This window comes from Balaenoptera ricei, chromosome 3 (genome assembly GCF_028023285.1).
Source record: "Balaenoptera ricei isolate mBalRic1 chromosome 3, mBalRic1.hap2, whole genome shotgun sequence".
Classification (NCBI taxonomy): Eukaryota; Metazoa; Chordata; class Mammalia; order Artiodactyla; family Balaenopteridae; genus Balaenoptera; species Balaenoptera ricei.
Genome location: NC_082641.1, coordinates 126,591,179 through 126,619,174, shown reverse-complemented (window position 1 = coordinate 126,619,174; position 27,996 = coordinate 126,591,179). Strand labels below are relative to the sequence as shown.

Genomic DNA, 27,996 nt, shown 5'->3' with positions numbered 1-27,996 from the left:
ATGGGGAAAGAATTCGAAAAAGAATAGATACATGTATGTGTATAACTGAATCACTTTGCTGTACACCTGAAACTATCACAACATTATTAATCAACTATACTCCAATATAAGATAAAAAGTTTAAAAAAATTACAAAAGAAAAGAAAAAAGAAAGGATGGCTCGACTGATTAGCAGTGTCTGTCATGGGCTCAGAAAGCGAAAGCAGAGTCAGGGTGCTGGGTAATGGCCACCACTGAATGCTCCAACACCTCATTTTACAGATGGACAAACTGGGGTGCACAGAAGATTCAGGCCTTGCCCAGAATCATGAAGCAGGTAGTGGCACAGGTAGGACTTGAGTCCAGCAACTTCCTCAGCTGACCATATGGAGAGTGGAAACATTCCCGTCCTTCCTGGTGCTCGCAAGCACCACTACCACTTACCGCTTCCAGGCAACGGCCGCAGAACAACTTCTCCCTTCCCGAGCTACAGTGCTTCATCTCAGACTCCCAACTGACCAGAGATGCAGCACTGCACCTCAGGCTGGGAGACAGGGTGCCACGCTGCTCTGCACCAGGGGCTGATGGCAGGGAGTCCACCCTAGACAGGAGAAGGGGCATTAGAGGGGCCTCAGCTCCACCATCCAGCTGTTGCCCCAGAGGCTGCTGTAACTACCACAGATGTGTTTCCCGTCCTCAGCCTGGCATTTGAGCCCTCTGGGACCAAGCCTCAACCTTCCTTTTCTTTTCTTTTTAAACAGTTTTATTGAAATATAATTCACATATTTAAATTGCACAATGAAGTGGTTTTTAATACATTCACAAAGTGGTGCGACCATTACCACAATCAATTTCAGAATGTTTCATCATTCCAAAAGAACCCTCTTACCATTTAGCCCCTCCTACCCACCTCCCATCACCCCTAGCCCCCGGGCAGGTATGTCTCTACAGAGCTGCTAATCTAGGCATTTCAATAAATGGAGCCATCCAATATAATGTTCTACCTTTTGACCCCATACCCCACATTTATGCTTGGTGCATCCCAGCCAAACGGCACATTCCATGGTACTTTATATTTTATACCATCAAACATTTGTCTTAGCTTCCTACCTGGCCTCCTTGCTTCTACTCCCAACGACTTCCCAACCATCCATCCCAGCCATCCTCCTAGAGAGATTTCTCAAAATGCAAATATGCCCATATCTCTCCGAGGCTTAAAATGCTGAAAGCTCTCCTACTGCCCTCTGGCTAAATTCTGAAACCCTCACAAAAGGCTACAAGGCCTGACCCATCTGGCCCAGCTGGCCACTTCCTCTTGGGCCTCTGCCCCCCTTCTTCCATTCCTCCAAGGAGCCCTGTGCCTACCACCTCGGGGCCCCCAGCTACCATGCTGCTCCCTCTTGCTCCCCTGCCCGTCTCCTCCTGGTGGAAGAGGAGACCAAATGGCTACTTCTTCTGGGAAGCCCTCTCTGACTTTCTCAGACATCAGGACACCCTGGTCCACGTCCTCACACATCCTCTGCCCTCTTTCTGCCCTCTTTCTCTTTCTAATCCTTTACCATACTTGTGATGGTAGATGCCTAATGTGCGTTGTCTGAGTGGCTGAATCGTATTCTTCAACCTCATTCTCTCCAGCGTCAGAGCTCTTTGCATCCGGGTTTGACTGGGTTAGATCTCCAGTTCCCTGAGGACAGCACCCGCATTTGTTAATGGTGAGGATCCCTGAGCCTTGTGGAGGCCTTTGTACATGATGATGGGTCCCAGGGAATGCCACTTAGTGGATGATTGAATGACCATGTAGATAATTCATTTTCCTCTCAAGACCTGGCTTGGGTGGGAACCTCTGAGTGAGCAGGCTGAGCCTCGCCTCAATTTCTTCTGCCCCACCAAGATCTCAGGGCACCCCCAGAGGACCCTCCTGCATTGCTGATGCCCGCTGTGGTGGCCTTGGTGCCGGATGACATATACTTTCAGGGATGTCTGAAGGGTGAAGGGGAACCAGCAGCCTTTTCTCGGGGGTGGGAGAGAGCAGGAAAACACACACACCTCCTTCGAATAATACAGTCTCATATGCCTCTGGCAGAAGTCTGAAAGCAGGCCCCGATCTGCAGAGTGTTTTCCTCTGGTCTGCCACTTGGGGCAAGCCAGGCCTGATGGCCTGCTGAGTGGGACAGCCCCTTCCTCAGGTATTCCCACCCAAAGAACTGCCTCCATCTAATATGGAATTCTCATGGAGGAACTCTTTCCAAACTGCGTTTGGCTGGGGAGTGATTCCAACATCAGGATCCAGCTTGGGGGTCCTGAACAGCCCACAGCCTGTCTACTCCACTCTCAGACGGCTCCCACTAGCTCTTGGAGAGGAAACGCTCGCCCTGGCCAACGTGGAGATTTCAGTAAGAAGCCAGGGAGGGTCGTCCCGAAAAAGTGATCAATTGCTGCTGCGAAGCAAGCTGATAAGGCCAGCCCCGTGCATTCCTTGGTGCCAGACTGTTTCCAAAGCTCTTTCACCTGACCACCTTTGGCTTCCGAACGCAGCACAGAGAGCGGGCGGTTTTGTGGAGTACATGGCCTGAGCACTAACTTTGTTTCTTGTTTTTTTTAATAAGTTTATTTATTTTATTTTTATTTATTTTTGGCTGCGTTGGGTCTTCACTGCTGTGTGCGGGCTTTCTCTAGTTGCGGCGAGCGGGGGCTACTCTTTGTTGCGGTACGCGGGCCTCTCATTGCGGTGGCTTCTCTTGTTGCGGAGCACGGGCTCTAGGCGCACAGGCTTCAGTAGCTGTGGCACGCGGGCTCAGTAGTTGTGGCTCGCGGGCTCTAGAGCGCAGGCTCAGTAGTTGTGGAGCACAGCCTTAGTTGCTCCGCGGCACATGGGATCTTCCTGGACCAGGGCTCGAACCCGTGTCCCCTGCGTTGGCAGGCGGATTCTTAACCACTGCGCCACCAGGGAAGCCCCTGAGCACTAACTTTGGAAGACACAGTGACTCAGGCTATTCCGTGTGTTTGCGTCCAGTCCTTCTGTTTCCCAGGGGGATAGAGCCTCAGTTTGGTGCTATCCTGTCTCTGACACTTTTCTGGCTCCTGTTTATCTCCCTCAGGCCCAGGGCCTTGCAAGCTATATACCAGAGGAAAGAGTAAGAACGCTGTTGCCTTTTTACTGTCTCTATTCTTACCTTTATTATCTCCTAATTATGGACAGTATTTTAGTTTCCCATTTATATTTAGGTATTAAAAATGACTCATCTTAAATTTTAAAATATTTTGATCGTTGGCAGATATGGCAAAAATTAAAAAGGGGGCATCCGAGTGCCTGCCGTTTGAAAAGCTGCCCCATCACATTTAATCTGCAGAACAGCCATACGGTGGTCAGGGGACCCTTATCACCGCCACACGGAGGGCCAGGAAGGGGAGGAGACGGTTCCCGGGTCACAGACTGGCTTGAACCAGGGGAATTGGCGGCTATTTCCAGCACACCCCATTGGGCTCAGAATATTGCCACAAAGATAGCAGCTCTCCTGGGTGTAGAAACAGGAAGTGGATGAGAGGCAGTCCCACGCTCCTGTGGGAAACTCTGACACAGGGACAGAGGTTGAGACCTTTGACCAGGGGAAGGTATTTGCCTCTATATCCTCTATGGCTATAGGCTGTCTAGTTCTGTTCCTTTGTCTCTAGAAAATTCATAGTGATGCTGATGGTAATAAGAACGGTCATTTCTTGAGTGTTTTAATTGTGCTAATCCCCGTGCATCCCCAAGGCTCCATGGGAAGGGGATTTTCCAAGGGCATGGAGCTAGGAGCCCAGCTGGGATTCCTATCAGAACAGCTGCCTCAGGACCGTAATTTTTAACCTCCATGCTCCATGTCTCATCCCCTGACCAATTTACCAATCCATCAGGGTTGGGGACAGGGTCTAACCATTTTCACCTGTCCGTTCAGCAAACCAAATGCATCTTCTACGTGCCGAGGGGAGACAGGCCTGAATCTGATGTGGTCCTTACCCTGGAGGAGCTCAGTCAGTGGAAGGAAATTGCCCTTGGCAAGTTGAATAGGGGACAGACCCAAGTGGCATAGGAGAGAGCCCAGAAAGGGCTGCTGAGGGCTTAGGTTCCTCCTCCCTGGGGGAACTGGGAGGGCTTCCTGGAGGAGGAAGTTGTGCAGCTGGGCTGGGAGGAGGGCAGAGGTGCGGGAAAGGTGTCCTTCTCCTGGCTCTCTGGCCCCAGGAACTCTTCCCTTGAGTCTTGCATACTTGGTGGGAGGCAGACAGAGCTGGCCCTGACCCCTTTTCTCCTTCAGATGATGTCTCACTGAGAAGGGGGTCCATAGCTCTCCTGTTCCACTTACCCCACGAGAGGCTCCTTCTTGCTCTGGGTCCCCAGTCAGGAGATGGGTCCCACTTGGGAGACCCAAGTGGTGTGATCCCTTCTCACAAGCGCTTCTCTCTGTCGCCCTGTTTCCCCTTCTGTCAAAGGAGGCAGTTGAGCAGGTGGCCTCACAATCTTACCTGGCAGAATCTTACCTGGTGCTGCCTGTCCACAGCCAGGGGTGCTGCTCCCGGATGATGGGCTGGTTTTTCCTCCCTGTTCCCCACTGTCTTCAGGAAATGTCGCTTGGCCTGAGGGGGAACCTCTGTCTTCTGTCTGGAAGCTCTCGGGAGGCTGGGAAGGAGAAAATAAACAGTGGCTGTCTGGATTTTCTCGCCAGGCCTGAGCCAGGAGACCTTCCTGGCTCCTTCCCTTATATGGCCAGGCCGCTCTGGGCTGGGAGTCTGCCACTGCGTTTCCCCACCATCCACTGTCACTGCGGGCTGGGGGCCACCGCTGGTCACCTGGGACTCTGGTGCTGCAGAGGCTTGGGCAGGGCTGAAGGTGGAGGGCGGGACCCAGGACATGTCCCTGTGGTTGCCTGCACAAACTGGCCAACTGTCATGGCCTCTGGGCTGCTTGGGGTGAAGCAGGTGGGGAGGATTTCTATTGGGATAAGGGGGTAGGGGGATAGGGGAAAGGGATCCGTCTGGTCTTGACTTAACCCCCAACTCACAAGTGACCCTGGCCAAGCCCTTTCCCTCTCCAGGCCCCTGTTTCTCCCTGTGTCAATTAAGGGTAGGGAAAACACAAATTAATCCTCACAGTCAGCCCCATGAGGTGGGAGCTTTTGTATTCCCATTTTACAGATGGGAAAACAGGCTTCAAGAGGCTAATTGGACCACAGCTATCCAGCTAAAAAGGGAGCAAGGCCGGATTTGAACTTGGAGCTGTCTAACTTCAGGGTCTGTGTTCTGAATGGGCTGATTGCTAAGGCTCCTCTTGGTAATAATATTCAATAACTCACATATACCATATGGAAAAGGGATTCTGCTGGAGGTGCTCCCCTGGAAGGCCAGGGGGCCCCAGTGCCCAATGACCCAGCCCAAAGGTGACTGTTCTGTTAAGCAGTGCGGGCAGATGCTGTAAGTCATTCCGTTCGGTGTCCCCAGAACCCCACATAGAGCCTGGTGCAGACTCAGGGCTCAGGAAAGGGGAGCTGTGGGATCACTGAATGAATGAACCTCACTAGTCACATCTGTACTATGGGCACAATCTCCTAACTCCAGGCACATTCGGAGGATTAAACAAAACAATGGATGAGAAAGCACAGAGATGCCACCTTTACGATGATGGTGTTGTCTTTCTGTTCACAAATTCCTTCTTCCCTCTAAAGTGCCCACCTGTGTCTCAGCCCCAGGCCGTTGCCTCCTGAGCTGACCAGTTCCCGCTCAGCCCAGCTGTGGGACCGAGTGTTGGGGGGTAGATCTGCTCGGGGCCTGGGCTCTGGGCTCTGGCAGCAGTGACCGTGGGAGAGGCTGCCGGAGGGGAGGGAGGGAGGGAAGGTGGGGCTGGTTTGCTGGGAACAGCTCAGAAGTGAGCCTTGCATAAGCACGAACATCCTGTGTGCTCTTGAGCTAGCCCTGGAACCTCACTCAGCCCATCCATCATCATGGCATTCTCTCGGACCCCAGCCCCCTTCCTGGGGCCCAGGGGCGGGGGGAGGGGGCTGAGGAGGGCCTGTCAGCGTGGCCGAGAGACCGCAGCTGGCAGCTCTGCAGGCCTGCTCAGTGTTGGAGCCCGACAGCGCGGGGGGAGGTGGCGCCTGCCGCCCTCCTAATGCAATTTGTTTGGACCCAGTCTCCGAGGCTCATTTGCTAGTGAATGAGGGCCAGGTGTGTGCGCTGTGCCGGGGCGCACGTTTGCACACACGTGTGGGGTGTGCAGAGGTTAACAGGTGTGCTGTGTTATATAAGCCAGCCTGGGCTGCGCTCGCTGTCTTTGGCGTGTCAGCTCCTTGTCCGAGTTCTGCCTCCTCTGCTCACTTCCAAATCGTCCTCCTCTTTTTCCATCCTCTGGAGATCTGGTGCCAGAATCCCCCTCTGCCCTTGACGGTCTGTATGACTCTGAGTGGAGCTCCTTCACTTCCCTGGGCCTCAGTTTCTCCACCTGTCTTATGGAGCTGGTCCCTCACCCTGCCTGCTCCACGAACAGCTGGTAAGTGTGGGAAGAATATGATGGACGGTAAAAACAACTGCTGACGGTTTCTAGAGCTTCACCGTATTCCAAGCACTGTGCGTCCGAGCACACGCCTGACGCTCTCAAATCCCCGAGGGCTGGTTCTGTTATCAGAGGCTGACACAACCCCAGGTCTCCCTGCTTCTAGAATCCGACCCCATTTACTCCTTTCCAGGGAAGATTACCATCATCCTCCACAGCTCCCCCAAGTCCTTTGTTCTCGGTAGCACCCAGGCTTTGCGTTGCTGGTTTGTAGGGGGCAGGGCGTGAGGTGGATTCTTGGCTCCTGGTGGGTTTTCCCTTCTTTGGTTCCATTTCTTTTCACCTACGACCCCCGACGCAACAGCCCTGACTTGCCGGCACCCTGTCAATCAGCAGGGTCTTCCTTTAACCCTTCCCGTTCTGAGGCCTGGTTTCTTGGTCATTCTGAGGGCTGGGATGGGGAGTTTATCGCTGGCGGGGTGGGGAGGGTGGGGTGTCGGTGCCCATGAGTGGAGGTGGGGTGGCACTCACAGGTCTGTGTCCAGGGGCCCTGCCGCCTGCCCTCCTCGGGTCTTCAGGAGGCCCCTCTCTGGGGTGTTTGCTCCTTCAGCGTCAGGGTTGCAGGGGTGGCCCCCCACCAGCCAGTGCCCTTGCCTGAAAGGAACAAGGATACCCCTTATCAGAGGACGCTGGGGTGCTCTTTGGCCAGAGCCCTGGCCTTTGTTGGTCCTGACTGGGCTGCCGGGCTCCGAGGGCTTGAGGATGAGCCTGGGCTGTTGCTGGGTCCTTAGAAACCTCAGACTGAGCCTGCTGAGATTCTCCAGACCTCAGAGCGTCTGTCCTTCAGCCTCCAGGCCGCCATTATCTCTGCTATGCTTACCTGGCTTTCAGAGAGGGTCTTCTGAGGAGCTCTAAGCTCCAAGAGCAAGAGGGGTCACCTTCCCTTTCTAGCGCATCAAGACCCCATCAGCAAAAGAAGGGGTCTGGAAGGAAATTTCCCAGAGGCCCCGCTGACCGTTGGCCCCCACCTCTAGCCTCACACATGGAAAAGGAGCCATTTAGGGGTGGGTGGAAATCCGGGGTTCACACAGTGGCCAAGACTGAAGGGACAGCCCTGGGGCCACCTGTGACCACTTCCAGCTGCACAAGGCTTTCAGCCTGCAAAATGCTCCCTCCCATAACTTAAGGAACACTCAAAACCACTGCCAGAGATAGGAATGACTTCCTTGCTTACTGAGGTTCAAAGAGGCTCTGCAACGTACCCAGGTCAACCCCTGCTGAGTATCAGAGGCCAGCTTGAACCCTGGGCTGCTCACGCTCAACCTAGCTGTCTCCTGAGCTTGGGCAGCAGTCGGCTGGATGACCACAAAACAGAGCTCACGTCGTCACAGACATCACAAAAACCCCTGTTCCCTCTCCTGGCCTTGCTCATTTCCAAGAAATACGAGGGGCTGGGAATAGGCCACATCTGGGAACCAGATGGCACTACCGTGGGAGATGGCTGAGGTCGGGGCCCCATGCAAGCACACCCACCCACACCTACGTCGGTTTTTTCTGGAGGGGCTTCTTTGCCCACAGCTCCCCTTCCTCAGCTCTCTCACCCTTGTGCATGTCCTATAGCTTGTGTTCTCCTTGGGCTCCAGAGCCCTAGGGTTTCCAGCATATGTTTGGGAAGAACTGAGAAGACACTGGCCCTGGAGTCCAGCAGACGTGTGTTTGAATCTCCCCCCTTGCACTTTCTAGCTGTGTGATCTTGAGCTGGTGGCTTCACCTCTCTGAACCTTGGCTTGTTTGTGAAGGTCAAATGAGGTAGATGTCAAGTGCAAGCACAGTTGCCGCACATTGTAAGTCCACGGTAAGTGGCTGCAGCTTCCATTATGAGCACAGGGCTGGGCCCACAGCGAGGCACAGGCATGGGAGCACGAGAAGCAGGAAGGATGAGGGCAAAGGTCCAAAGAGGCATCTAGAGAAGATGTGGAAGCTGGGGTGGGAGCTGCCGTGTGGGGCCCCTTTCCATGCCCCCTCCGTTGTGCGGCTCCTCTGGGTCTCCATTCCCAGAGCGCCCTCCCACCCCCTTGACAGCCCAGCTGAGTTCACCAGCCTCACACGCTCCCCACTTCCTCCCCAGGGAAGGTCGTTGCTGGGGACTTTTGAGCAAGCCCTGGGAACACAGTCTGAGGCTGACACAAGATGATGCAGGAGGAAGGGAAGAGAGGGAAAGAAAATGGGCCTAGACCCTGGCAGCGACCTACAGTTCCTACAATTCCAAGCCCAGCCTCGAGTAGCTCGGTATCTGGGAGGGTGGGGAGTAGAGACCAGGATCCCCAAGACTCCCCATCACCCTGACCTTCCAGTGTGAACAGACTGGGAGAAGAGTGACAGTGGTAACAGCTACCAGCTACCCAGCTTACACTGGGACATGCCGTAATCATAACAATGGCCAATACATGTTACAGCTAACACGCTGGATGCCTCCTATGTGCTCCACACTTGCTAAGTGCTTTATTTTACACAGGTTTTCTTATTTTATCCTCACAATCACTTGTGAGTTAGGTACCACTCTTACCCCTCTTTTGCAGATGAGGAAACTGAGGCTCTCAGGAGTTACAGCAGTCCCTCAAGGTCACTTAGTTGGTACATGTCGGGATCAGGATTGGCTCTGGGCAGCCCAGCATGCATTTTTCAGGCTCCCCTGTAAGACCAGACTATTTATGGCACCCTTTTTACAGAGCGACAGCCGGAGTCAGCACCTCATGACATTCTGTCAAGTGTGTATTATGGAAAGCGTCCTTATGGAAAGGGAGCTGTGAATAGGGAGAGCATTTTCAGTGTAAGTGGAGGCTGTGTGGGCCCTGGCAATAGACGTCAACCAGAAACAAGGGACTGCTCACAGCATTTCTCCCTTGTATGCTGTCTGTTTGAAGAAAACATCATGATAAAGGAGTTAGTTTTCCCTTCTGTCCTGTCCACTTTGCAAAGAACTGAGACCCCCCCCCCCAGGGTTCCAGTTTGCTGGGCTGGGTGATGCTTTCTGGGTAATGCAAATGTTGGTTTCTTCTGGAAGGTGTTGGATGGGAAGAGCAGCAGGTTAGGTACCAGGTCTCCTGTAGGCATGCTGTGTGATTGTAGACAAGTGCCTTCCCCTCTCTGGGCCTCACCATGATGTGATGGAGAGAAGACTGGACTCCACGGTGTCCAGAGTCCTCCTGGGGTCAGATAAAGGGGGATGGTTTGACTCCATCCCATCCCCCTGCATGAAGGAATGCATAGATCTCCATGGAGTGAAAGGCACCGGGCATCAAGGGTTAAGGCTGGAGCTCCCCTGCTGCCTCTCACTCCCCTTGTTCCCATCTCACCCTCACTGCCCAGCCCAAGGCAGGCCCCAGGGACCCGGACCTTGGGATTTTCTGCAGCAGGACATGAAGTCTCAGAGCATTAGTGCTGAAGGCACCCTAGTTGCGTTCCCATTGTTCAGATGAGGAAACTGAGACATGGAGAGGAGAGGCAACAAGCTCAAAGTGATGCAGCCAGTCAGAGGCCCAGCTGGGACTGACCCCTTCCACTCACGGAAGGATCCTAATCGGTCAGATCTTAACAAAGGTCCCTGGGAGGAAGGCGGGAGAGAGAAGGGCCTTTGAGTTCCTTTGGCTTGAAGATGGAATAATCATGACTTCCTTTTCTAAATATCTTTTGGCCCTTCCTAGAACCAGATGGCGGATGTTTGGAATTTATGTTGTAAATAGTGTTTAAGAAAAGAGTGTGTGTGTGGGGGGTGCAGATATGTTACTTTTCCAACCACCAAAAACAAGATCTGAGGGAGGGAAGTGGGGGAGGGGAGCTGACTGGGAGGAGATTTGGGGCGAAGGGAGAAGTGAGGGGGGAGAAAGAGGGGAGGAGAGGGAGAGAAAAAAGGAAGGGGGATTGATGGCGTGAGAGTGAGAGCAAGACAGAGACAGAGAGATGAGGGAGGGAGGGAAGAGACAGCAATGGGCGAAGAGGGAGGAAGACAGAGGGAAGGTGGGTGAGGGAGATGGGGAGGGGGCTCCCCGGGGGGGGGTTAGACGGGCTCCATCTTGAGTTCAGGAGCAAACCCTTGAGTTTTCTAAAAATAGCTCAGCCTTTCCCCCAGTGGGGCTGGCAGCAGGGACCGAGAGAGGCACGCTTGCCCTTTTATGGTAAGAAAAATCCAGATCCTCCAGGGGAGCTGGGCTGGAGCCTGTAGTTCTGGATGAAGTCCGGCCCTGGGGTCTGGGGTGGGACAGGGCTGGATGGAGGCTGTGACTTGGTGGGGTTTCCTGGCCTAGGTAGACCCACCCTCTGTGCAGAAAGGGCTGAGGTTGCCACACTGGAAAACCCTGGGGTCCTGGGGTGCAAGGGCTCCTAGAGACATCTGGTCCACTCCATCTCCCTGTTTGATAGAAGAAACTGAGTCCCAGAGAGGGTCAGAGATTGTGGGCTCCCCATGTAGGGGTTTGAAATGTCAAGGTAAGTCAGTCTGTAGGTTCACATGAAGATGGCTTATATGCCCATTGTTCTGGAGGACAGTGTGGCCAGTGTGGTCTGAGTGTCAGGAGACCTAAGGCCCACTCGGAGTTTACATGTGACTTGCTGTGTGACCTTGAGCAATCTGCAGAACGTCTCTGGTCTCAGATCCCTCACTGGAGTGATCATAAGGGCCTTCCCAGCTTTTTGCCTCTCTGGGAATTCCAAGGCTGGAAAGCAAAGTTGGGGCATAGAGGATGCTGCTCCCAGGCAGAGGGGAATCTGCAGGCTGCTGTTTCTTCCTGTGCCTGGCCTACTTCCTGTTCTGAAGCAAAAGCTAAGATGGACTGAGAAAGAGAGAGGAGGAGACTGAGGCAGATTATGGATGAAAGCTCTGACTGTCCAAGCTGGTTGGGTCCAGCCCCTCACTGGGCACACTGAGGCCAGAGAGGACCTCATCTCAGGTCATGTTAAGGTCATGTGGTGAGTTGGGGCAGAGCCAGGAAAAGAACCAAGGGCTTCCCCTCCCAGCCTTGGGCTCTTTCCTCTGTAGGAGGCCTCCCATTTGCAGCAGCTGACAACTTTGGGGACCATGTCTGGCCAGGAAAAGCACCTTCCTGGGCAGAGCTGCCAGAACTGAAGATATGCCATCATCCTCTGACTACCTCTTAGAGACAGTTATGTCCTGGCAGGGTACCTGCCTCTTCTCTGTCTCCCTCCCTTGGCTGTAAGGACCATACCACAGTCTCCATCTCTGGCTAGAAGGCAGGGAAGAGGCAAAGAAGGATGCACAGGACTGCCACTCTGGCAGTCTGATCTTGGGCAAGTCTCTCCCCATCATTGGCCTCAGGTCCTGCATCTATAACACAAGGAGGTGGCTTTGATGAGCTTAAAGGTCCCTTTCAGCTCTAACAGGACTTGGTTGTTATGAGCTTCAACACCAGGAGTGTTTATTAAACATCTACCAGGATCACCAGGGTGAACGAGGTGGATTTAGTAGTACTCTGTGGCTTTACAGTCCATTAAGGCCGGGACCTAGTGCCCAAGGTTCTTGGAAGCTCCAATCCTGATATCCACTGTCTATTCTGGGAAACTTGGCTGACTCTCTGACCCCAGCTTGAGCCCAGAGCTAATGTAACTCTAGTCTTGGGTGTCCGGGAATGCCTGCTGGTCTAATCGATGATCATGCCCACCGCCCACCACCCTGCCCAGGTTTCGTTATCCCCTTGACTTTGCCCTCCCCTCCACCCTCTCCCATGTGGTGTCCACCTCCCCAGGCCCATCTGGGTCCCTTCCCTATCTGCCCAGCACCCCCATCTCTCCACACTGGTCTTCCTGTGATTCTGCCCAATGAGGACACTTGCTTTGGTCTTCTAGCTTCCTGTGACCGCCTCTCCCACCGCTGGGGGAAAGGAGGAACAGGAAAGAAAGGGGGACAAAAATAAAGCATGTTGTTCTAAACTGGAATCTTCCCTGTGACCCTCCTGGAATTTCCATGCAGACTCTGTGGGGCGTGTGAACAGGGTTTCCCGGGACGCTGGCCCCCTCTGCCTCATTCCTGCTGGGTGGAATATTCCCCCAGGGACCTGGTCTCACAACCAGGCTCCAGGTGTCTCTGGTCAGGCCTGGTGCTCCCTGGGAAGGGCAGAATGCAGCAGTGGGGTGGAAGGAAGTGGGAGGGAGGGAGGTCCCTAAAGGCCCCTGTGTGAAATCAGGGCAGAACTGATGTCATGCCTAGCTGGGAATCTGACATCCAGGCAGCCAGGGGGCTCAGCCCTGTGAGATTGTCCCAGGGCAACTAAGCTGTGATGTGAAGTCCCAGGCTGGTGGTGGGAAAGGCCATGAGGCCCAACCTCCTCTAATGCTGAACTTCTCTCTAGAGTGTCCCTGCTAAACTTGCATACCTCTGGCGATGGGAAGCTCACTGCTTCCCAATCACCTAGTCTCTCTTTGGACAGGCTATCGAAGTCTCCTTCCGAATATCCCGCTGACCCTTACCTCTCTGGGGCTGCATGCCCTGTCCTTTTGGGCTACAAAGAACAAGTTCCTGATTCCCAGAAAGCTCTTCAAATCTTAAAGATGATGGCTGCAGCCCTCAGTCTTCCTACCCCTCCTAATCTCACCCCAAGGTCTCCTGTCCCATTATTTGACATCTCAGAGTCAACAATGCCCAAATTCCCAATTCTCTCTCCTGCACTGAGGCTCTTGGCCTGATGGTGTTTTGGGGGAGGGTACAGATCTCCCTCCCAGAGGCAGATGTCAAGGAGCACTTTTTCCATCTTCTGGGGCTTTGGTTTCTGGCGATCAAAGCCATTCCGCGACCAGGCTGTCGCCACTTTGCCAGCCTCAAACCTTACAGGGCTTCTCTACCCGCTTTCGGTTCAAACAGCCAAGTGGGCTTGTTTGCTGTTCTCCTGAAAATGTCTTTCCTCCTCCCTACCTTTGTACACAGAACTCTCCATCTGGAATGCCTTTTCCTCTGTTCTCGGTCTATCCAAAGTGTGCCCCTGCTACTCTGACCACCCCTACCCCAGGTTTTCCTTCCCTGAGAGTCTGGGCATCCACTGTCATACATGGAATAACCAGAGCTGTCCTCCTTCCATCCCAAATCATGGAGCGTCTCGGCCTGAAGGGCCCAAAGGGACTGATGAACTTACTTCTGTGTTGGCTATAGAGCCAGGGCTAGAGTCTTAGCCTGTTTCTTTCCCTTTCTCCCCATCTTGTTCAGCTTATCTCGTCAGATGCCTTCAGACTCAGTGGGGTTGTTGGGTCACATGTCTGAGGTCCGGCAGGCTCCAGGCAGACTGACCAGTGGCCTCTGAGCCCAGCAGCCCAGGCAGGGTGGTGTCGTGACCACTATGGATGGCCTCCCTAGGTGGCAGCCTCCCTCTGAACACTTCACCCCATCCCTATTTCTCTGAAGGAGGAGGAGGGTATGGGGCAGAAGCTAGTGGCAGCTGAGCAGTGTCCCTGTTAAGTTTGCAGGGTCCAGTGTGTTTTCCATCTCCCTTGGTGCATGGCTTGGGTCAGAGGAGGACCTTAGAGGAGGTGACCTATGCTTGTGGCTGGTATGGGCTCTCGGGAATGTGCAAGAGTGAGGCTGCTTCTTCCAGAAATGCACTAGCTGACTACCCCTTCCTCAAATAACTGATGAACTGTGACAGTCAAGGGCAGCCCAGGACTGAACAGGCCCCCAGGGGTACTCAGCCCACAGTAAGGTGTGCTCACTGGTGAGAACTGTCTGCATTTTTGCCCCTGAGCAGGCGTGGGGATGGGAGTGTGTGGAGGGGCTCTGTTTATATCTTACCGTAACAACGCCTAATCTAGAAGGAGGCATCATGCTTCAAATGGCCCCCTTCCTAAATGCCAAGAGTTTTCCTATTAGATGGGTAGAACCAGAAGTAGCTTTTTCTCACAGACTCAGGGGGACAGTGCTAGAGTATATGTGCATGGGTTCTGGAGTCAGCCAGACCTGGGTTTGAGCCACAGCTGAGCCTCTTACAAGCTGTGTGACTTTGGGCAAATGACTAAACCTCTCTGAGCCTCTGAGTTCCCAGAGGGATAATGTTATTTACCTCAGAGAGTGCTGGATGGAGGGTTGGCCACTTGGGAAGACTTGATATATGGCAATTGTTATTTCTGAAGGAACAAGGACAGCTTATCCCCCTAGGTGGAAGGTAGAGTTGCGGTCCAGTACAGCACCTCCTCCCCCCAAAGAAACTGCCTTTTGTCGTCACATTTTGGCAGTTATTTTTTATTCAGTACTTACTATGTGTCAGTCACTGTTCTAAGGACTTCATGAGTTTTAACTGATTTAATCCAGACAATTCAATAACCTAACGAGGCAGGTACTCTTATCATGCCCAAGATCACACAGCTGTTATTAGGCAGATCTGGGATTCAAACCCAGGCAGCCTGACTCCCCTCTGGCACCTTTAACAGCCAGCCTGCTGCATCTTAGCCCCACGCTAGCAGTGCTCTGACCCGCCTGCTCCCCTCATCACCTGCGTACTAGGATTCATGCATCCCACACTGGAAAGGCCCCTGGCTCCAGAGTCAGCCTCTGTTTTCTCATCCAAACGAAAAGGGGCCTGATGAGTGGGTGATCCATGGGCCAAGAGAGTGGGTGACTCATGCTGTGCATTTCTGGTTTGAATTGGAGAAAAGGTTTCTGGTGGTGAAGCACTGTCACCAACAAGCCTCTTTTGCAAGAGGGGAGGGGGCCGGCCTCTGCGGGCTCTCGCCATGTGTGGTGAAGCCCCATGGGGCCAGGGCTGTCTAGACAGGCCTTTAGGAGGTGGCAGACACTGTGGGCTCTTTCCTCCGAATTCCTGCAGACCATCACAGGCAACCTCTGATTGGCCTGTGGCCACTGCATACTGCTGGGCTGGGGGAGGGCCACGTAGGCTGTGCCCATCCCCACCCCAGGGCCTGCAGGCTACCCTGCAACTTGGTGCACGTAGGGCAAATTTCTAGATACCCATGTGGACAGTAGTGTTGCAGCATTTCTGTTTCTTCCTTATGTTCTTAATTATACAAATTCAATAAGAACAGAATAAAATGTGTAACATATATACTTTAAGAATTCAGATAATTTCAAGTGTTGTCAAGGAGGGGAATGCTCACGTACTGCTGGTGGAAGTTGTGACATGGTTTGGCCACTTTGGAAAATAATCTGCTTTCCTGTGAAGTTGACAGGTGTGCACGCCAGAACCTAGCAGTCCCTCTCTAGATATGAACCCCAGAGAAACTCTGGCTCATGTGCCCCAAGAGAGATGGACAAAAAGGGTCATAATAACCATAATTGGAAAAAATCTTTATCACAATTCTTTGCACGACCCCATGGCCCTGAGCCCCAGGGACTGCTTAGTTGGGAAATCACTGTTGAGGCAGGGCTCAGGCATAGCCTGGAGATGAGGACCTCAGAGGCCACCTCCCCTCACTCTCAAGGCTCACACAGGGAATCAGACACAGCCCCGAGGGTCAGTGGCGGCACCAGGCCTGGAACTTGTATTCCTCGGGGCTATATGTGTCAGCTCTTCCCTGGAACAAGCCAGCCTGGGAAAGGGCTGACTTTGCCCCAAGAGCTGCCATGTGGGTCCTAGGGACCAGTGACAAGCAAACTCCTTTCTGTCCTGGGGCAGTGGTGGGGCTCAAGGAAGAGCAATAGCCTTGGAACTAGAAGACTCGGGTTCAAGCTCTGGTGTGGTCACCCGCTTAGCCTTGGTCTCCTCTACGAAGTGGGATCCCTCGTCATTGTGCTCAGAGGTGCCCTGGTGGGCAGGCTACAAGCATGCATTTTGCAGACTGGGTTCAAATCCCCTCTGCCACTTCCTAGCCGTGTGACCTTGGGTAAGCTCCAGTGGTTTCTTTCCCTATAAATTAGGATGATGGAATGATGCTGATTCCTTCCTCAGGGTAATCCTGGGAGGATTAAATGATAATACAAGAGATTCAGCTCAGTACGGAGGATTAAATGATAATACAAGAGATTCAGCTCAGTACCTGGCAGGGGGGAAATCCGCAATACAAATTCATGAGGTACTTTGGAAGGTCCCTAGGAGTTATGGGGTGTGGTGTCCAAGGAGCAAGGCAGGAGGTAGGAGACCCCTGGGGACAGAGGAGCTGGGGCGGCCGGCACACATACGGTGCCCAGGTTTAATAGTTCACGAGCTGTGTGACCTTGTGCAAGCTACTTAACTTCTCTGTGCCTCAGTTTCCTCATCCGTACAATGGGGATAATAGTTGTACCTACCTCACAGGGTTGTTCTGAAGATTAAGTGAATTAATTTGTGTAAAGGTCTTAGGCCTGGACTGTCATAATCACAGTGTAATTCTCCTATCCGCACCACCTTACAGAGGCCTGGGCTGGGCAGAGACTTGTTCTGTTACAGCTCTGCCATCAGCTCTCCAGGTGACCTAGAGCAGTGTTCTCTTTTTGTGGGTTCAGTTACCTCAGCTGTGTTTGTGAGGGTACCAGGCTGCTTGACAGCCCAGCATTCTCAAAACTCCATGTGCTCGGAATTCCCTGGAGAGCTTGTAATGTAGCTTCCTGGGCCCCACTCTGGATTCCCTGTCAGTTGATGAGTGTGCAGTGCTTCAGACACCGCACTTTGAGACACGTTGCTCACAAAATGCCCTATAAATGTAGGAAAGGAGACGTCATCTAGCCCATTAAGCATCTCAAGCTGACCCCTCTTCTGTGCCCCTTAACCTCTGACCTCTGAACTCACCTGTCCTGCCTCTTTCCAGACCCTGTTCTCTCTTAAGCAACTCAGGGTGCTCCCTGGCCGGGTCTCATTCCCACTTCCCTCTAAACACAGCTAAGGTCATCTTGCCTCACAAGAGGAGTAGGGCCTAATTGTAATGAAGATCAGCCCTGTTTATCCTGCTCTTTGGTACCTATGTCCCTCACTTCTTTTTCCCCCTTTTTTTAAAATAATTTTTATTTTTTTAAATTTTTATTTATTATTTATGGCTGTGTTGGGTCTTCGTTTCTGCGCGAGGGCTTTCTCTAGTTGTGGCAAGCGGCGGCCACCCCTCATCGCGGTGCACGGGCCCCTCACTATTGCGGCCCCTCCTGTTGCGGAGCACAGGCTCCAGACGCGCAGGCTCAGTAATTGCGGCTCACGGGCCCAGCCGCTCTGCGGCATGTGGGATCTTCCCAGACCAGGGCACGAACCCGTGTCCCCTGCATCATTGGCAGGCAGATTCTCAACCACTGTGCCACCAGGGAAGCCCAATATGTCCCTCACTTCTTATGACAGCCAAGTGAGGTCGGAACCAAGACCATACCTATTCTATAGAGGAGGAAGCTGAGGCTCAGAGATGGCAAGTGACTTGCCCAGGGTCACTTGTTCTGTAAGTAAAAAAGCCAGAATTGGACCCAGGCAATTGGATTGGGTTCCAGAGTCTGCTTTTGGACTCTTATGGCCTCAGGTCTTGCATAACCAAAAGTGGGGAAGTGAGGGTGCTGGGCAGGCCGGTGCTGGAGGACTGTGTCCATTCTGGGCCCCAGATGTGGCCAGAGCATATGCAGAAGAGCCACGTTGCCTGCACGTCTTCTGGCTGTGACCCAGGCCTCTGCTCTACCCAGCCCTGCCTCCCACGTTCCCCACTGCAAGTCCCCTGCCTTCCTCTGAGTCCCCTGGCCCCACCACTTCACACCCCTGACACTCTCTGCTGTCTTTTCTGTCCCCATCTCTCCAAGGTCTTGAGCCCCTAGTACACTGAATTTAGAGACCAGCCCCAGCCCCAGCAGAGGCTGCCTTGGGGCCAGGCTCATCCTGAGGTCTCAGGGCTGTGAGCTGACCCTTCCCTTGGCCAAGCCTGCAGTCAGACACTACAGCTCCTTTCTATCACCCGAGGCTCAACCTCCAAAAGCTCCCCCGGCACTGGGTCTGCTTGGCCCCTAAGCCTGTTGTCAAACAGCAGACTCAGCTCAGGGCCTCCTGGGGAAACTTCCCAACATCAGCTGCCCTCTAGGCTCAAACGGGGCTCAGAAGCCACAGCCTGCATGGAGACCATGTTGTCTGATGGCCTCACAGTACAGAGGGGAAACTGCAGCCCAGAGAGGGTAGGGCATCCGCCCAAGGCCGCAGGGCCAGGCAGTGAGAGGCAGAACTGAGGCCGGAGCCTGCGCCCCCAGCCCCCAGCCAGCGTGCCCTTTCCACGGCTGCGTCCCAGCCCCGGCCTCCCTGCCTCTCTGCCTGTCTGCTGGAACCTGAGCTAACATCGCTTCTCCAACAGCTTTGCTTCTTGAAACCATTATTTGAAAACAGTTTTCCTTGCCAGGAGCCCCAGGCTCTTAGAGCTGAGAAATCAAACCTCATAGACAAGGAATAAGCACTGTCTACAGCGGAGCCAGCAAGACGGGCCCAGACGCGGATGACGCTCAGACGGCGGGACAGTGATGCTGTCCCCTCCCGCTGCTCCCACCCCCATTTAACCACAGCCACAAGGAGTCCTCAAAGCCAACAGGACCACAGATCCTGCACATCGGTCAGGGCAGGATGGGCGCTTAGAGATCATCCGGTTCAGCCCCTGCACAGATGAGGAAACTGAGGCCCAGCGTGGGTTAGCAGGAGAGCAAGGACCAGCCCCTGGACACAGCATCCCCCCGGGGAGGATACCACAGAGACACCCCCCCCCCCCCGCCACCTCCGACCGCGCCATTGACTCGCAGACCCCTGTTTGCCATTGGTTCTTACCTCTCCTGGGGTCTGGTCCAAGTGTGGCTCCTTGTGGCCTGGAGACGTGGGCCAGCCCGTTTCGGGGACGGTTTCTCAACTAACTTAACTGGGCCTCTGGCACCCCTCACTGCCACTGCCACTGCCACAGGGGCACTTTTAAACAGTTGGCACTGGGCCCCCCTCCCCTTAGCCCCTTGCCCGCCGCTCCCTGGCTGCAAAGGCCCCTCTGCCTTTTACCTTATATGAGCTGAAGAGGCGAGCCTGGTGTTGGGGCGAGGCGGGTGCTGAGTCCTCTGAGGGCCCCCATTGGCCCAGGCGCCTGCCACGTGACCGCCTCGCCTTGACCTGCCCCTGGTGCCGACTGTTGCTTTTACCCCCTAAGGAAGGAGTGGTTGACAATTTTCATATTTCTTCTAAATTTGGAGATTTCAGACAATGCTGGGAGGCTTGGCTCCAGCTGCCAGAGGCCCATGTGGAAGTCATTAAGCTGAAGAAGGGGGGCCGGGGGAGAGCGGGAGGCAGGGAGAGGAGGAGGAGGAAGGGGGTAGGGGCCGGAGTTCTGAGGGTTGCCAGTTGTCAGCCTGGGAACACAAGCAAACTCCCTGGGAGCAAGCTGTGTGTGAGAATTTCCTCCCTCTTCCCTGGCCCCTGTGTCCCAGGACGGGAGTGGGAGTTCTGAGATTTTTTTCTGGGAACCCCCAGCGGGGAAGACGCCAGTCCTGGCTCCTGGGGTCCAGAAGGTGGTGGGAATGGCAGGGGATGGGGGACCATGAGGAAGTAAATCCTCTCTCCAGAAAGCTGGGACCCTTGGATGCCAACCCCATCATTGTGCAAAGAAGGCTGGGGCCCCAGAAGGCTTGCCCCTGTCACACAGGGGGCTGCGACGGGGCAAGAGAGGGAACCTGGGGACTCGCCACTGGGGCTCCCTTTCCCCTGAAGTCCTAGTCCTGAGAAACGCCTGTCTCTTGCCCTTTCTCATTATGCTCTGGCCACATTGGCCTCCTGTAGGGTCCTTAGTGCCTCTGGGCCTTTGCAATTGCAGTCCTCTCCACCAAAAGTGCCCTCTACCCAGAGCTTCCCATAGCTGGCTCCACCTCCTGCTTCTGGTCTCAGCTCAAAAGTCACCTCTGGGAGAGGCTTACTTGGCCACCACATTATTCTCTATTGCTGTCCCTGCTTGTTGCCCTCCGGGACTGTGCCTGTTTTTTATGTATCTACTGATGTAGTTGCTTGTTGTCTAGCTCATCGTGGAGAGCACGACTCCCCCTGGGGAGGGTCTGAGTCCCCAGGCCTCCTGCAGTGCCTGTGAGGGATAGCCGGGAAGACGTCTGTGGAGGGATGGCTGCGGGCATAGGAGTGGCCGCTGAGGCTGGAGGAGGGCTCCTCCCAGTGGCCTTGCTGCTCAGAGCTTCCCATCTGTGGCCAGGCTGGCTGGACCCCAGCTACCTTCATTCACATTCTCATTCACAGTCAGTCCCCTGGCCCCCTGGCCCACATGGGACTGCTGCCCCCTCCCTCCCCTCCCTCAGGGCAGGATTCCCTCCAGCACACGGCCTCAGACCATCCTGCACAGGGCAGCTCCAGGGGTGTGGGGTGCTGAACCCTACATCGTCCCCGACCTTAAGAGGCTCCCAGTCTAGTAGGAGGATCTTCACCCCGACTTTGTTCCTTCTGAGGAAAGAATTCTCTTGTCGGGAGGCCTACGTGTTTGTTCCTGCCTTCGCTGTTTCTTAGCTGTGAGGTCTGGGCACAGTTCTTCAACTGCTGCTCTGAGCCTCACTTTACTCCTCTGTGAAATGGGAAACTAGGGCCTGCCTTTTGGTGTTGCCACAAGGGTCAGGTGGGGTGGCCCCTGCAGTCCTAGGGGATGGGTCAAATATGGAGCCAGAAGGTGCTCAGTACTGCCTCTGCTGCTTCCCACGGGGAGTGGGGATGGGAACTGTATTTAACATCTGTGAGCCTCACTTTCCCCCTCTGTAAAATGGGGCCAGAATCAGCCCCCACCTCCCAGGATTGCTGTGACGACGAAGCGAGACCATGCTTACGAAGGGGTTAGCCCTGTGCAGCTCCAGAGTAAGTGCTCAGTAAATGCCAGATATTTATTTTAAGGGTTATGACACCACACCTGACACCCAGCAGGCTTGCCATTCATGTCATCCCCTTCCCTCCTGAACCTAGAAGATGGACACCATTCACAAGCGCACCCCTGGGTTGTAAGATCATGGCAGGGAAGGCTTGTAACCCCCGCTCCCCGCTCAGTGTTCTGGTTTGACACTCCAAAGCGCCACCAGCAGATTCCAGGGTAAAGATAAAGGCAGCCCAGGGGAACCATCAAAATTATGGAAAGTCCACTTTGGAGGTTGTGAAACTTGTTATGCTTCTATTACTTGTGCTACTGTAGCATCAGAGATATTACATCAAGACAGAAAAGAAAACAGAAAAAATGACCAGTATAAGTTATGGAGAGGCCCACCATTTCAATACCCAAGAACTCTGTGCCTGGCCAAGCATGCGTTGGCCACCCCTGTGAGCCAACAGTCTCCGTTATCATAAAGTCTGTTACCAGAGGCGAGAACAAGGAATAGAAGCAACCTGCAGGCAGACCCTAGGAGAGGAGGTGTCCTGGCACCAAAATATCTCAGAAGACTAACTAAATGGCAGCCATATATGACTCAGTGTCCACAGATCCGTCTCAAACATTTTTGAAGCCATTTCTATTTCCTCCCATGTCCTCTCCTGGGAGTTACGAGTGCTTTACGTCTATTAACCATTGTGTGAAGTGGCTTTTCTTTCCACACTGGCAAGGCAGCCCTGAAATCCCCCTGCTCCCAGAGGAAACAGGTCAGTGAGACTCTGGCTTTGAATGTGTGAATAAGGCATCTTAGGAGGTGAGGGGAGCTTCTTGTTAAGGGCTGGGTATGAGAGTGTGTTTGGTGAGTTCTGTGTCCTCAGAGGGTGTGTGCAGTCAGGGGCAAGGGAATCCCTAGCGGGAGGGTGAGGGTCCTGAAGACCAGGAGACTCAGGGGGCCGGGCAGAGCTGCTCCACCTCTACAGGTGATCGATGAAGAGGTTGAGCTGATACAGTTGGAACCTTCATGAAGGTGGGGTGTAGAGCTATGCAGGAAGGACTTTTTTTTTTTTTTTTTTTTAATTTATTTATTTTTGGCTGTGTTGGGTCTTCATTTCTGTGCGAGGGCTTTCTCTAGTTGTGGCAAGTGGGGGCCACTCTTCATCGCGGTGCGCAGGCCTCTCATTATCGCGGCCTCTCTTGTTGCGGAGCACAGGCTCCAGACGCGCAGGCTCAGTAATTGTGGCTCACGGGCCTAGTTGCTCCGCGGCATGTGGGATCTTCCCAGACCAGGGCTCGAACCCGTGTCCCCTGCATTGGCAGGCAGATTCTCAACCACTGCGCCACCAGGGAAGCCCAGGACTTTTTTGAGTCAGTGGATTAACTCAAGGATGAGATGGGCTGATGGGCTGTCTTGGTAAAGTGATGAGTTCTGTGATGCTAGAGGAATGCAAACAGGCTGATGACAACTTGGCAAGTCCCTTCCAGCCCTGAGGTCCTATGAGCTTTATCTCACACTTCATGTTCTCACCTCCAACCTGTCCCTAACCCCCAGCCCTGACTTCATGCTAATTCGACCCAAAAGGCACAGCTCAGAGGTGATCATTCGGGAGACATGTTTTGAAAAGTGCTGTTAAAAAATCAAGCTCCAGGGCTTCCCTGGTGGCACAGTGGTTAAGAATCCGCCTGCCAGACCAACTAGAGAATGGACTTGAGGATATGCGGAGGGGGAAGGGTAAGCTGGGACAAAGTTAGAGAGTGGCATGGACATATATACACTACCAAACGTAAAATAGATAGCTAGTGGGAAGCAACCGCATAGCACAGGGAGATCAGCTCTGTGCTTTGTGACCACCTGGAGGGGTGGGATGGGGAGGATGGGAGGGAGGGAGATGCAAGAGGGAAGAGATATGGGAACATATGTATATGTATAACTGATTCACTTTGTTATAAAGCAGAAACTAACACACCATTGTAAAGCAATTATACGCCAATAAAGATGTTAAAAAAAAAAAAAAAAAAGAATCCGCCTGCCAATGCAGGGGACACGGGTTCGAGCCCTGGTCTGGGAAGATCCCACATGCCACGGAGCAACTAAGCCCGTGCGCCACAACTACTGAGACTGCGCTCTAGAACCCGCGAGCCACAACTACTGAGCCCACGTGCCACAACTACTGAAGCCCGGGCACCTAGAGCCCGTGCTCCACAACAAGAGAAGCCACTGCAATGAGAAGCCCGCACACCACAACAAAGAGTAGCTCCCCGTTCGCCGTAACCAGAGAAAGCCCCCGCACAGCAACGAAGACCCAACGCAGCCAAAAATAAAAATAAATAAAATAAATAAATTTATTTTTAAAAAAAAGAATTAAAAAAAAAATCAAGCTCCATATGTTTTCTTTGATGAGCATAAGACTTTTGTTCCATTGACAGAGTTCGATTCTGAGAGGTAAGTAAGAGACAATTAGTGAAGAAGTACTTATAATTGTCATCAAACCAATTTTTCAAAGCTTAATTGTACACTTAAAAATAGTTAAAATGGGGGCTTCCCTGGTGGCGCAGTGGTTAAGAATCTGCCTGCCAATGCAAGGGTCATGGGTTTGAGCCCTGGCCTGGGAAGATCCCACATGCCGCGGAGCAACTAAGCCTGTGCGCCACAACTACTGAGCCCGTGTGCCACAGCTACTGAAGCCTGCGTGCCTAGAGCCCGTGATCCGCAACAAGAGAAGCCACCGCAATGAGAAGCCCACGCACCGCGACGAAGAGTAGCCCCTGCTCACCGCAGCTAGAGGAAGCCCGCGCACAGCAATGAAGACCCAACGCAGCCAAAAATAACAAACAAATTAATTAATTAATTTAAAAAATAGTTAAAATGTTCAGTTTTATGTTATGTATATTTTTACCATAACAAAATAAATGATGTGTCTGTGTGTAGGAGTAAGTGTGGATGTAGCAAGGTGCCCTGCTGGAGGTTAAGTTTGTGTTTTGTCTGTCCCTTAGTCCACTGCCCAGACAGATCAGGACAGAAGGTCATTATGAACTGCCTGAAGGGAGTATTTCTGGGAAAGGCAGGGAGAGGGATGTAACAGACCTTTTGTGCTGATCGCCAGGGAAAAGTGGTTGTACGGGAGGGACAATGGTGTGGCACAGCCCTCAAAAATTCTGTGACTCCCTGGCATACAAATGCTGATAGGAAGTGGGACAGGTTTGCCCTTGTTGAAGAGCCCTGGGTGGTTAGCTTGGAGCCCTTCCCTGGTCTAGGGAGAATATTAGCTTTCACCTCTGTGGCCCCTTTGGGAGTTGTGAACATGACCCACAGTTTGGGATATGACTCACCAAGACCAGCTTCTGCTTGGACATTCATATCCTTCTATCATGGTCAGCACATTGATATAGCACCAGATGGGACTCAACACTGACCCCACCCCCAAGACACCTGTAAGGACTAGGGGACCCCTGGGTGCATAAGAGGAAGATGGTAAGAACGTTGGGGAGAGTGGCTACATTGCAGGTCTGACTTCCTGCTCTTACTGGCATATGGGCCTTGAACATTTGAAGTCTGAGGACCAACTGAGCTGCAGTAATCACACCCTGAATGGTGCCAACGAACACCCTATAACGTGTGAGTGTGCGTGTGGTTGCACATGTGTGTGAAAATGCACTGTTAGTCGTTTGCAAGAATGTGGGAATTTGGGTGATTTTGGCTTACTTCATTGTAGTTTTCTGTTTTTGATTTTTTCCTGATTTACACTGAGGTAATGAGCTTAACTAAAGGGGCTGAGTTATATTCTATACTATAGTTATATATATACAGTTATTGTATATAATATTATGGACTTCTATTTTTACTTCTATCTAATTTTTATTTGTGTTAAGGGAATATAATACATTCGTATTATAGTACTTTACAAAATTTATAAAGATTTATTTTTAAAAATAACTTACTTAAAATATATTTATTTAAATAACCATGGAGATCAAGCCAGCTCCTATTCCATTTTTCCCCAGGGAGGGGGACACTAATCATGACTGCTATTGCAGGGGGCTCAGTTTTTCATAGAACCCAAGAGTTATGTGGTCCTTGTTTCACCTGCTTGCCACAGAGCAAATTGATGCACTGCCCAGATATGAAAGGGTTATGGTAACAGAGTGGGGTTATTGGAGATAATTTCCAAATGGGAGCAACCTGGTTGATGGGATTAGGGAAAATTAATAGCCCCCTCCAGGCCTCAGCTTAAGTTGACTTTCCTCGTCCCTCTCTCCCCTTTGCCGCTGAGGTCCCCTCCCTGCTCCCCACCCCCACCCCATCCGTGTCTGCCCATCTGACACTCCTCAGCAGCCCTGAGGACTGCAGGCTGACTCCAGGCCTTCGTAAACCACCCGGCACTGTTAAACAAATCCTATAATTAGAAGCCAGGTTTCCTAAACGAAATGAAAAATGTAACATTACCCTTTGTTTGTTCACTGGATGCTCAACGCATGTCCCATGACCCAGAGGAGCTATGACTTTGGGTTTCCAAGAAGCCTTAATAAGGTAATGTTTATAAAGTTCTTAACTTTACAACTCCGTCGGAGTACAAGTCTGTGAAATGAGGACAAGCCATAATTCCGAGAGATCTGCCCCCTCCTCACCCAGTGGTAGAGAATGTTATCTCCTTATGTGATGAGCAGAAAGCCCCAAGGTTGGGATTAAAGGAAGTGGGTTCTGGCCCCAGCTCTGACACTGAATTGCTGTGTGACATTGTATCAGTCCCTTTCCCTCTCTGGACTTGTGTTTCCCCATCTGTAAAGGAGAAGACATGATGAGACTTGCTTGTTCTAAATGTCTCTTCTAACTCTGACATTCTACAGTTTGATTTCTGTGTCTCTCTATCATAGGGTTGTATCTCAAGCCAGGATTCTTCTCCAGATTTGACCTCTCTTCCCTGGACTCCTCAGAAGGACTTGGTAATGTACCTTGAACTGGGTAAATTGCTTGGGGTTGGCAAGACACATAGATGTATCCTTTTGTGCCTCAGCTCTGAACCCTTAGGGCCTCTCTCATGAGATAAAATGCATAAAAATAATGTGAAAATGACTTGCAGAAAAAAAAGAACTCTTCGAAGGAATTCAAACTGGTCAACGTGAGGAACAGAGGAAAGAAGCACTGTTCTGTCTGGAGATGGTAGGCATTATTAAGTTAACATAATACTATGTTAACATTATACATAATAACTGACGTTTATTGAATTATTTCTATGAACCAGAGGGCTAGGGGTTTACATTCATCCTTTTAGTTAACTTCACAGCAAATCTGTGAGGTAGGTACTTTGTCATGATCCTCACTTTATAGATAAAAAAACTGACAATCTTTTTAGATGAAAGAATTTGCCTGAAGGAAATAAGTGGTTGGAGCTAAGACTCCAGAACCCATGATTGACTGCTGTAAATCCACTACCTACATACCTCTGATTCCATTATGGTGCTTGTGGAAGAAAGTATCACGATAAAGCTTCTGTCATTCTGTGTCGTTGAGTGATTCTGATGAGCATAGCACGCCCAAGCAGCCTACACAGGACTTGTAATATAGGTGAGAAAGACGCCTTTGCTGGCCTAAGCCTCCAAGAGGATTGTTTGTTACTGCAGCACAACCTGGCCCATCCTGACTGATACTACTTGTCATAGGCAAAGGGAGCAGCTTTGTTCTTTGTATTCTTAAAAGGAAATTTGTCATCAGCATATGGAAGGAGCGGGGAGGTAGACATTTAAAACAAGTAGAGACTGATAAGAAACTTGCGAGCATCTGATAGGAGTATCACTGAGACGCCAGCAAAATGATCTGTAGGGTCCCACTGAGCCTGTGATTCTAAGAATTGGTCTAAAAAACAAGATTTGTAAGTGATTCTGGAATGACAGAGTCAGAGCTGGCTCTGTGGTTGAGATAATGAGGTAGAATGCAAAGGAATCCCAATATGGAAGACAAAAAATTATGGACATAGCTATGTGATTGCTTGACTGAAGAGCCAAACAATCCCAGTTTTTTCCAAGAGCACACTGCTGGTGGAGAGGGAGATTGGGGTCACCCCGACCCTTGAACTCTCTCCAGAGCTGACTCAGAAAACATATCCCTTGCGCACTGAGCCCTCTCGCCAGACACATTTCCCTCTAATGTAAGTTTGTCCGTAGAGCACAGCCAGGCCATATCAGAAATGATTTGAATGACCTTTGGCTCTGTGTCCACTGCCTAATGACAGGGTGCCCACTTCTAGCCACGGCCTACTTCCAATGCTCATTCCCTAACTGGGAAAAAGGTTAGGGTGGGGTGGGGGTCAAGAGTGGTCTCAGAGGCCCAGCCTTTCATCTCAAGCTCTGCCTCCTTTTCCTCACTATATGAATATGGGCAGGTTATTTCCCTTCCCTGGGCCTCAATTTTGTCTTCTGTGAAAATCTTATATTCACATGGGATTGATGCCATGAGTAAATAAAGTCACAGATATAAATATGCTTTGTAAACTGTAGACTGCTATGAATGTAAGAGGGATATCACTGTTAACACTAGGCAACTACTTGCAGCATCTGCCTGGGTCCTAGGGCTGGACCACCGCTGTCTCCCAGGGCCAGAAACCTTGACACTGTCTTCTAACAGTAGAACAATGATCGAGGCTTCTTTTTTGGGAACCAGACTTTGGAAATGGTCAGATTCCATGCTAGCCACTTCTTCCTCCTTCCCCACAAATATACAATATTTATGAGAACCGACCTTCCAATGGAAATTTGGC

At 52.1% G+C, this 27,996-nt stretch overlaps 1 protein-coding gene across 6 annotated transcripts in view; it reads left to right on the top strand.

The window, feature by feature from the left end:
* Positions 1–27,996, top strand: part of IL17B (interleukin 17B) — a 59,269-nt gene that overhangs the window by 19,124 nt on the left and 12,149 nt on the right. For 4 of the 6 annotated variants that reach the window (XM_059917454.1, XM_059917456.1, XM_059917452.1 and 1 more), the window contains exons 3-4: positions 26,117–26,185; positions 26,323–26,402. The gene's annotated coding sequence lies outside the window, so the exon portion shown is untranslated. The remainder of the gene's footprint in view (positions 1–26,116; positions 26,186–26,322; positions 26,403–27,996) is intronic. The other 2 variants (XR_009502427.1, XM_059917453.1) reach the window with 1 other exon arrangement.